Genomic DNA, 10,867 nt, shown 5'->3' with positions numbered 1-10,867 from the left:
CCTGTAAGATTTGTCTAAGTCCACCAATGAAAGTAGTGGGTTATTTGTCTGGGGCTTTTTGTTTGTTTGTTTGATTGTTTTGTAGAGTTTTAAAATTTATTTAGACATTATGGAACAAACACAACTCCAGTAATTTGTTGCAACTGAGGTTGGCAAGAGGGAGCTGTCCTTTGGTCTCCTTTCAGGTGGGCAGGTACAGCCACGTGCAGGTTAACAAATGCAGTGAAACTCACTGGCTCTGCAGGAGCTTCTAAATACCTGTCTGAAAGATGCTGAGGGCAAAATAAAGGAACTGTAGGCAGTAGCTGTAAAATTACTTGATTGGTGACTGTTTTGCATTCTTCAATTTTTTCTTTTAGATTAGATGTTAATTTTACATGTCCTGTTCATCTTCTAAAGAAACACGGGTATGCTTGCCAAAAAATCTTGAATGGCTGGTATTTTGACAGAAAGACCTCTGCCTGCCCCCAGGATTGACACTCTGTTCCTCCTGTCTTTGCCGAACTAATTACTTGGAGGAATTAAATTACAGTAACAAATCGGCACCTCATCGTGATTGGAATCTGTTTGAAGTAGGCCTTTTTGGTGCTCATTGTATTTTATAATTCCTTTTAAAATGGCCTATTGAGGGGATCTCAGTAAGATTCATGCTAGTGGGACGGTCTGTGGAACCCTGCCATTTTATTTTATATTTCTCTGAAGAATGGTTGCTCTACTTTGAAAGAAGATTCTAAAAACAATACAGAAGGGGGATGATGGCTCAGATTTTATTCATTCAGTCTTGTCATCATGTTCAAGTTTAGAGATGACTTTTCTACTTGCAGCCTTGCAGACTCCCCCAAGCCTTTGAAAGTCAACCTGGCTTCTTTGTTTTGCCGAGACTCTTAAAAAGCCTGTCCTGATTTTGCCTCTGCAGCTCCATTGACTGAGTGCATCTCTAATAGAAGGGTAGGATTGCAAGGTAACATGACCCTGCCTTCTTGTCTATCGCTTCGCCTCTAGGAGATTCAAAGGCATTTTTTCATAGATGGAGAAAAGTTCTCAGGTATTATAAAAACCCCCACAGTGATTCCATTGGAAAAGGTTTATTGATCAAATCCAAGACTTCTCAGAGCAGTTTGAGAGTTTGGATTGTGGTTTCCATCACAGAAAGCTTCCCAGGTTCAAGATGAAGCCTGATCAGAATAAGGAAAATAATCTAACTGCATTTCACTGTTATAGGCATTTGTGTTAGATAAGCAAAGAGAATTAAATGTTGTCTCAGAACACCACACTTTCTACAGGTCCATATGAAAAAGGAAGAATTACAGATCAAAACCCACCATTTTTTAGCCTAACACAGTGTTAGCGTCTCCAGTATTAAATGATTCTACACAAGTGAAGGATCTGTTATTTTGGTAGTGGTTCATCTATGATCAAAACCAATAAGTAACAAGTCAAGGACTACCTCATCCTTGGTAAAATGAGAATCTCACCTTCCAAGTGTAAGGATAAAAGAGAGAAAACACAAAGCCGTATTACATGAGATAATCCAAGGTTCATCTGCCTCTGAGATATTGGTCTTGCAGCTTGCTATGCAAGTATGTATTGTTACATAAATCTGGACTAAAATTATTCACTTTTCCAATTTCAGAAAGCATCTGTCAGACAGAAGCCCTTAATAAAATGACTATATTGTCCTACTCTTCCTCTCCAGTTATTGTCACTTGCTTCCGAAATCGTTCCTCCAGAAAGATTACTCCTGGAACATGGAGATAATTCCTGGTTAACTGAGGTAGCCCTAACAAAGACATTAAATACAAAGTAAGAGTGCAAAACCATTCCTCAAAAACCTTACCATGGATTTATGGCTTACCAAGTTAAGGGAGTATGATAGAGACAGTACAGTCTTGCTTTCACAGTTGACAGAGGCATTTCCTAGGAAAGCTGGAGTAGTTCCAACTCTGAAGACCATTTTGGAAACCTGGAAATTCAAAGGATTGGTCAGAGCCTTGCACTGTGATCAGATTTCTGATTGAGTTCTTTATCCCAATATTAACACTACATACTTTTTCATAGTTTGGTTACCTTCCATGTAACTTAGCTCAGGCTCCATCCAAAACTCACAGGAGCCAGGTGGTCTGGATTCTTCACAGATCTCTCATTGGATGCTGCAACCTTAAAATATATAATTTTTCAGAAGTGAGATAAGCCTGAATTTTCTCTAAAATACATGTGGTAGGTTCTAGAGTTGGTAATGCAAAAGATAGACTGATATTAATGTTTATTCTCATTTATTTTAATGCCTTTGTGCAACAGAAAAGTGGGAAACAGCGCATACACACCCTCTGTAGCAGGACCTAGGTTTGGAATTGTGAAGAAAAAGAAGTAATGCAAAATGTATGGCTGAAGTAAGGAACACAAGCAGGAATTGACACATTGATATAAAAGTAGGAAATCTGTGTGTTCCATAGCTGGAGAAAACAGCCCATTAAATTAGAAGACCTGGAAAGCTGGAAAGAGGCAGGAACATGAGCGTAGGTAGGGCATTTGGCACAGAAAAACAAAAATTTTCAGTTTCGGCAATTAAAATGGAGGAGTGGGAATTAAAATGCAGAAGTGTAGGGTTTTTTTATAGAGACAGAATTCTAAGTCAGGAAAAACAAAGAAAGAAATTTGTTGCTGCAGTTGCCACATTGCATGGGACACCAAAGATAGGGGAGACACATTGGGACTGCATGAGATGACACCCAGCTGAGCAGAAGCTGCCACTCTGTGCAGGATGAATGCTCCCTGCAGCCCAGGTGGCCTGGCAAAGAGCTGCAGTGGCCAAGGTGGGGGCATCACTGAAAAAACCTTGCTGCCCAAATGCATTGCTGCTTCTGCTTCTGTGGAGCTCAGGTCTCTCTGCTCCCAGTCTGTCTCCCTCACTTTAAAGTCCAAGCACTTCATGCAAGCAGCCTCTCACCAGGATATAAATGGACCCTATCCTGAATTTCATGAGCAGTCACAGATATGGGCATCATCTTATCCACAACTCAACTTTGGCTGACTTCAACCAAACATAATGAGAAACATTTCTGAGAATAAATTGAAATAGGGTGAGTAGTAAAGGCAGCTTTATCAGAAGAATTGATCTCAGTGACCTCTCTGAGTTTTTTCTCCAATCTGCCATTAGTAATAAAAACAGAGGTAGAATGAACATTGCTTTCTGTAACAAAAGTGTTAATTATTCCTTCTGTCTCACAGAGGTAGCAAAATATCATTGATCGCTGGTTTGCAAATTCTATAAAATATGCTTTCATCCAATTTTGTTATCAGGAAGAATCAAATCATTATATGTTTTAAATTATATATATCCTTCAGATCACTCTGAATTTTTCTCCTAGGCACAAATGGACTGTTCTTAGCTTAACATGACTGAAAACAACAATGAATAAGGCAGTTTTTATCATGCCAGTTAGTAAGTGGATAAAATAAGTTGTTTTACTGTGAACATATATTTTTATAATTAAATACCTGTAATTGTCATCTAGTGTGCTTGATGACAAACTGGAAAATTAAATTTACAAAAAAATTATTAAATAACAATTCCTACATAAATAGGAGCGACATTGGAATCAAGTGGGAAGAAAAAACTTCAAACCATAAATTTTGTAACTCTTTGCTTTTCCACTTGAAAGAATCACAGAAGATGGCCAGTGAAAAGAATTAATGGAATGATATATATTATACTGCAAAATAGCATTAATTCCTAAACAATTTTTAAGACTTTCTTGCTTTGTAAACCTCAACTGACTAAATGTATCTGCAGTGTGAGGGTTCTGTGGAAATGCTTGGAGAAGACTTTGAAGTGGTTGCAAAGCAAAGAGAACTGATAATGCTTTCATACTAGATTAACAAATCTATTGTTTATTACCTCAATGATATGACATGCTGTGAGGTGCCTATGCTCATGCAGTAATGATTAGCTAGTTGGCTAACTTCCAGCCAGTAGGGTTATTAGCACTATATTGTGAAGCTTCAATGTAAGTTTGATTTCCTTGTACTGTATATTGCATGAAGAAAATTTGTATTAATCAATATAAATTATTCCCCAAACAATAAGACACGGTGGGGGTAAGCAGGAAAGGCTGGAAATGAGGTGTTGGTGCAAAAAAAAAGCAAAAGAATAAAGAAGGTCATGTGTTCTGCCTCTAATTAATGTTGAAGGAAAGTCTGTGAAAGGCAGGAATCTAATGGCTATAACAGAAGACTGATAAATGGCCTGTGCTGTGTTAAGAAGCAGGACTGGGATGAAACCTTTAACTTGTCAAGTTTTTCTCATTATGCTAAAAGTTTTACCTGAAAAATTAGGATGCCACCTCTCTCCTATTGGAGAATCATTAATACATTCGATGTATTATCACTGAGAGTGCTTTATATTGGACCATAGGCACATGGCAGAATTTAAGCCATGATGTTGAAATAATATGAATATATATAGATGAAGTCCAGAGTATATATATCTTACTGATATTGTGCCTAACTTAATTGTTTTTTATTTCTCTTATTTTAGAAGCAATAGCCTCAGGCAGGTACTTCCAGGACAACTCACCATGACAAAAATTTCAATACTAAGTAGTGTAGATGCAGTAGCTGACATTATTAACTGGGTTAGGAATTGAATAAAAGCATATAGACTTCAGATGGACTAATAGTGCTTAGAATTCACCAACCTTTGGACTAACAAAAAATCGTTCTGCTTATTTAAACTCTTGCTTCTTCTTTGGTGTCGCACTGGAAATGAAAAAGACTAGTCAGTTTGATGGGTTAAGACCTGTGAACAGCTACAGACTTAATGTTCACCTTTATGGCATATCAGATATTAATATCTGGGCCCAGCAAGCATATCCACAAGCTGGATGTGATACATGCCTCACAGGTGTGTTGTGGATCAGATGTGCACAGAGTGTGAGTTGGGCTAATGAAAAGTGCTACACAAAACATCACCTTGAATAGACAGACAGAGAACCACTGACCAAAGAGGCCCTAATATCAGATTTCCTTGTGTTTGGAAGACTCCTCAATGTGTTTTGCTTTTGTTTTGTTTCCATCTATATATAGACATGAATTTTAAAGTATTTCTGTGAGCACTTAGTTCTGAGCAGGCAAACTGAGACCACAGTGATTATTGGTGATGCACCTTGAGTTGGATTATGTGCTAGTGCCAGCTGAGGAAATAATTTCCACACATTCTTAGCAGTAGAACTGTATGAATGTAGATTGTATGAATGGAATGATTGATATCTATGACACTATATAAATATTTTTAAATTCTTAAGTAAAACATGTACTGAGCCAGATGCTTAACTTCACTGAGAAGTTTGCACACAATGCAGCCTTAATGAGAAGAATATTTCTATCCTATTTCAGTACATGCTCAACTTTCAGCTGGACACATAGACCCACTGTGATCCATGGGACCCCTCTTGTTCTTGTGCCTGAAGCTCAGTGTATACTTAACAGACTGATGGAGTTGGGCCTGACAATAAACAAGTCTGCTGGTATCCTGAAGATCCATCTGCTTCCCCGATATCTAAACCTTGATGGAAGTGACTTAAACTGACATATTTTACTCCTAAATTGGAGTGGGCTGAGGGCACACAACATGGCCAGTTATAGCCAGCATTATCATCTGTCTGGGTTTTCCTAGATGTATGGTTTTTTTCCTATGTACATTTTGATCTAGTAGTTGCATAATTTTTCTAAATGCTAGGCAGAAATACGGGAGCTCTAGGGTCAGCAGCTCACATAAGAAGATATTACTTGGTGTCAACAAACTGTAAGTTTATATATGAAATTTTGCTTAGAAGACTATTTGAAAATAGATTTAAGATCTAAAGAAGACATATGAAGGTGTGTTTTCAGAATGTCAGTCTTTTTCACCTTGTAGAGTTTTCATTGGATCAAAGTAAATTTTCTCTAGACCATGTTTTTAACAAGGTGTCGCAGGACTTGTTTCTTGTTGGCAGTTTGCAATATTAAGGATATGAATGCTATGAAATAATTATATTTAAGCAAAAAAATGCAACTTTAGAAAGGTTTTTTTTCCCCTTGAAAAATATAGAGGAACACCAGCAGTCAAAAAGCAGTCATTGAAAAGTACAATTAGCTCCTCTGAGCAAATAACAAAGGCTTTGTTACTGTGCCACACAGCACATCTAGTAAGTGTTTTACACATCCCTAAAGCTGAATTACTAGCGAAGTGAGTAACTTTGAAAATACAGAGGTTATTGTGGTTTGTGTGTTTAAAATTTTCATTTAATGTAGATAGCATGTGGCTGGTGTATGAGGATGGATATAAGTAAAATAATTTCCATGAATCTACATTTACTTTGTCATACGCATATAAAATATGGAATGAAATATCAGATACAAAATGAAAAAAAATGGAAAAGAAAATAATCAAAAGAAATGTAATTGAGGGAATGAACAGAGAAGAAAAGTGGATTTGCTTCTAGAAAAACATAGAGAACAGATTTGAGAAAAGAAAAATGAATGATTAAAAACTAACCATAAAATAGATATTAGAAGTACATAAAATGAAGTCAAAGCTTAGCATAAGGAATAAGTAGGCACAATTTCTAAAATGTGACAGATAATAGGAAAAAAAAATTGAGAGAAAACCCAAAGGAAATTAAAAATAGACATATGGTAAGAATCTAAATGAAAAGTTTAAAATTTTGTACTTAGCTATTAACAATTATTTAAAATTTTAATCAGTTTAAAGGATTATCAACAGAAGTTGTAAATTCTGAGAGAATATTCTGCCTTGTTTGATACTATAATAATGAAGGGCATATACTTAACATGATTATGTCTCTAATTAAATGGGATTATTCCTGAGTTAAACTTCAGTTCCTCTTGGCTAGTCCTGTGATACCCTACTTGATTTATTCTACCCATAAGATGATAAAATAGGAAAGGTCAATAAAAATGAAATGGAAAAATGAAGACCTAGTGAACACTGCAAAAAAAAAAAAGGACCAATTCATAGGTACTGGAAACAGTCAACTAAGAGAAGTTGACTGTTTACCATGAGGACTAGCAGATACCTCAAAAATTCAAAATGTTGCAATTTACAGGCCGTCTTTCTGAAATGCATAATTTATTCCCAAATTATGTGTCTGATGAAGAAATTGTGAAGACCTTTGTCCATGGGAGGATTGGCAACCACAACTATGGCGAAGTGAAATATTCTGTCACCACTCTTTCATGACAGTTTCTTATATTGACACACTGATATCACGCAGTGATATTGTTTGCATGTCAGGGTAGATATGTCTCTAGTATGTCTCTAGTAGGTGAGAGCTCCCGTAAAATAGCAAAGCTCCCAAAGGCTATGCCTGTGTGTTCCTATTGCTAGGCAAAGCCTGGATAGGACATCCCACATTTCATGTGGTAGCGAATAACATTAGTGTTTCCTACCTCCAATAGCACAAGGAGAAACACTTCAGTTATCTCCAACAGTATTTTTAAATCATTTTTATCTACCTGGAAATTCTTCAGATACTCAGAGAACACAGACCTTTTCTTGCCTCCAAAATGCCTAATTTACAGGTGGCTGAAAGTGAGAGAGGGAACTTATTACTACATGTTCTGTTCTTCATGCGTTTCCCATGTGTTTTTTACAGGACACTGGCAAAGCTTTCTTCTGAGCCAGCAGAGTAACACTTGTCTCTTGGTTCTTAGTTGTCATGGTTGACCTACTCCTTGCACTGCCAGTGTTACTAGTGGTTACTGCCTGCCCCATAGCCTGTCCATCAGTTTTATTTCCCACACATACTACATGCAGCATCCAACTCCTCCATAATTCAGAAGCACTGAATAACATCTGGAAGTTCATTTACTCTCGGCAAATCTAACTAAAAATGAATTTTAAATAGCATTGGGGACCTGTCATCCTTGTATTCCTCTCTCAAGAGATTCTGGAGATACCCTGCATATTAAAATCTCACAATACATCAAAATATTTTCATTTATACAGGTGGTTTTACCAATGACCTAATTATATTCTGTTCTCAGCTTCTGATATAGAAAATTATTTGTTTTTCTGCCATATTAAGAAGAATGTCCCACCTCAAAGGTTAGGTATTTTTGACATTAATTATAAAAGTAAAATTAAACAGTTAAGGTTTTTCTCACCCCTTCTTCCCTAAATATCCCAGCAAAATTTAACCCTGGATGAAGGAAAAATCATAAAACTCTGTTTTGCCATTTCTGTTCTCTTGGAGATGGACAGGCCCTAATTTCTACATCAGAGATTGCTCCTCTACTTCCTTTTCTAAGTGAAGGAGGACACAGACCCTTCTACCTGTGTTAACAGTACATAAAGGAATACCACAAATATTTACATCTTACGCCATTAGACCCATTAGAACAAGTATATTTTGACAAGTGCAGAAAAATCAAGGACAGAGAGGAAAATACATATCCATATGATGTCTCCTGAAATATATATGATTCAATCACAACTCAAAAGGGTTCTTTTGCTTATATTTTAAAATTCTATTTATAATGTAGGTCTTTGACCTTAGTTTATGCAAGGGAAAATGTCTGCAAAACAGATGACTATTAACTAGTGGCCCCTTTGCACTATTGAGCCAAGGACTTAGAAAAGTCTTGATCCCTTACTCTCTTTCTGCTCTCCTAGTCCCTGTCTAAATTATTCATGGAAATACTTATGTTCCTTCATCATCAGATGCTTCCATAAGATCTCTGCTTTCTATTGGAAGGTCATTAAGTGAGTCTCAAGATTTGTTTTCATTTTGGTTGAAAATGTGGCTGTATCTCTTTGTTGGTTCCCCAGTCTTATCCTTTTCAGGGATGGTAGGCTCTTTGTCGGTGCCAGAACTGGGATACTTTCCCCTGGCTTGAAAACATTTAGGATCAAATCAGGGGTGCCACACAGAACAAAAAAGATTTGAAGAAAGTAACACTGAAGTCCATGTGATTGTCCAAAGAGACTATAGAAAGTAGAGAAAAGTAAATCAGTTGCTTTTTGCTGGTGATCTTGTGACTGCAATTCTCATGGCAGGTTGTGAATACTAATTTGGAAATCAGTGTGTATGAGAAAAGCTCATGGAATTGCAAGGGAACAGAGGGAAGAGATACCCCTTTTTGTCTATTCTTTCTGTAGTAAAGTGTTTGTGCTATTTATAAGTAATAACAATCATTGTGCCCTTGGTGGAAGAGAATCAGGTCAGCAAATACTTCAGCAAACCACATAACTCCATGGACCCTAGTGGGATATATACATGAACACTGAGGGAGCTGGCTGATGGCATTGCTGGGTCACTGTTAATTATTGTCCAAAGTCATGGAAAAGTGCATGAGGACTGGATGAAGGCAAATGTCTCTCTTCAAGAAAACAGGGCAAGGGCAAGACTGAGAATCCTGGCAACTGCAGGCCTGTCAGCCTCCTCTCAGTCTCTGGGGAGGTGACGGAACAAATCCTGGAAATCATCTCCAGTCACATGAAGGACACAGAAGTCATCAGTCAGGAGAAGTCAACATTGACTGGCCAAGGGAAAGTCATGCTTGACAAACCTGACAACCTTCTACCGTGGAATGACTGATAGTTGAGGCGAGAACAGTGGATGTTTATCTTTAGTGAGGATTTTGATGTTGTCTCCCATAAGATCACCATGATTAGATTAAACACCTCTCCTATGAGGAAAAGACAAGAGAATTGGCATTGGTCAGCCTGGAGAAGAAAAGGGTGCAGGGTGATATTGTTGTGGCCTTTCAGGACATGAAGGGAACTCCAACAGAGTCTGAGAAAGGCTTTTCACAAGGGCATGTAGTGATAGGATAACGGGAAATGCCTTCAAGGTGAAGGAGAGTAGGTTTAGGTTGGATATCAGTAAGAAATTAGGATGGTGAAACACCAGAACAGGTTGCCCAGAGAAACTGTGTATGCCCCATCCCTGGAAGTGTACAAGGCCAGGTTGGATGGTACTTGAGCAACCTGGTCTGGTAGAAAGTGTCCCTGCCCACAGCAGGCAGGTTAGAACTACACGATCTTTTGGGTTCTTTCCAACATGAACCATTATACAACTCTGTAATTAGAGATGAACTGATGAATTATAGGCTGGATGAGCAGTGAAGTGAACTGAAAACTTGCTGAATGTCCCGGAGGACTTCATCAGTGGGATGTAGTTTAATTGGAGGCCTGTTACCAGTGGTGTACCCTAGACACCAGCGGTGTCAATAGTGGGTCAAATCCTGTTCAGTACCTTCATCTATGATCTGGGTGATGGGACAGAGCAGACCTTAAGGAAGCTCACTGACAACACAAAAGTGAGAGGAGAAGCTGATATACCACAGGGTTATGCCACCATCCAGATGGACCTCAACAAGCTGGAGAAGTGGAATGACAGAAACATCATGCAATTCAAGGGGAAAGTCCTGCATCTGGGGGAGAAGAGCAATGCCAAGCACCAGCATATGCTAGGGGCCACCCAGCTGGAAAAGAATTTTGCAGGAAAGACCCTGAAGGTCCTGGTGGATACCAAGTTGAATGTGAGTCAGGTGTACCCACATGTCCATGTGCAACAAAATTGGATAATGGTGTCCTGGGGTGCATTAGGAGATATGATGTCAGGGGATGTGATTTTTCTGTCAAATCATATTGATGCGATTAAAATAACAACAACAACAACAAAACCAGAGAGGCATTTTGCTGCTGACTCAGTTTTGAGGAATTTGTTTTGGTTATGCATGTGGAACCATTGAAGGCTTTTCAGTAAACTGGAGAAGGCGAGGGGAAAACATGAATAGTTAAATGCAGCAGAATTACACAAAAGCTTCAGTATGGGTCCCACATATCAACAGTTTCCATTAA

Source organism: Lichenostomus cassidix, chromosome 2 (genome assembly GCF_008360975.1).
Source record: "Lichenostomus cassidix isolate B80296 chromosome 2, HeHo_3.0, whole genome shotgun sequence".
Lineage (NCBI taxonomy): Eukaryota > Metazoa > Chordata > Aves > Passeriformes > Meliphagidae > Lichenostomus > Lichenostomus cassidix.
The sequence above is the reverse complement of the archived record's forward strand: the minus strand, read 5'-3'. Positions refer to the sequence as shown.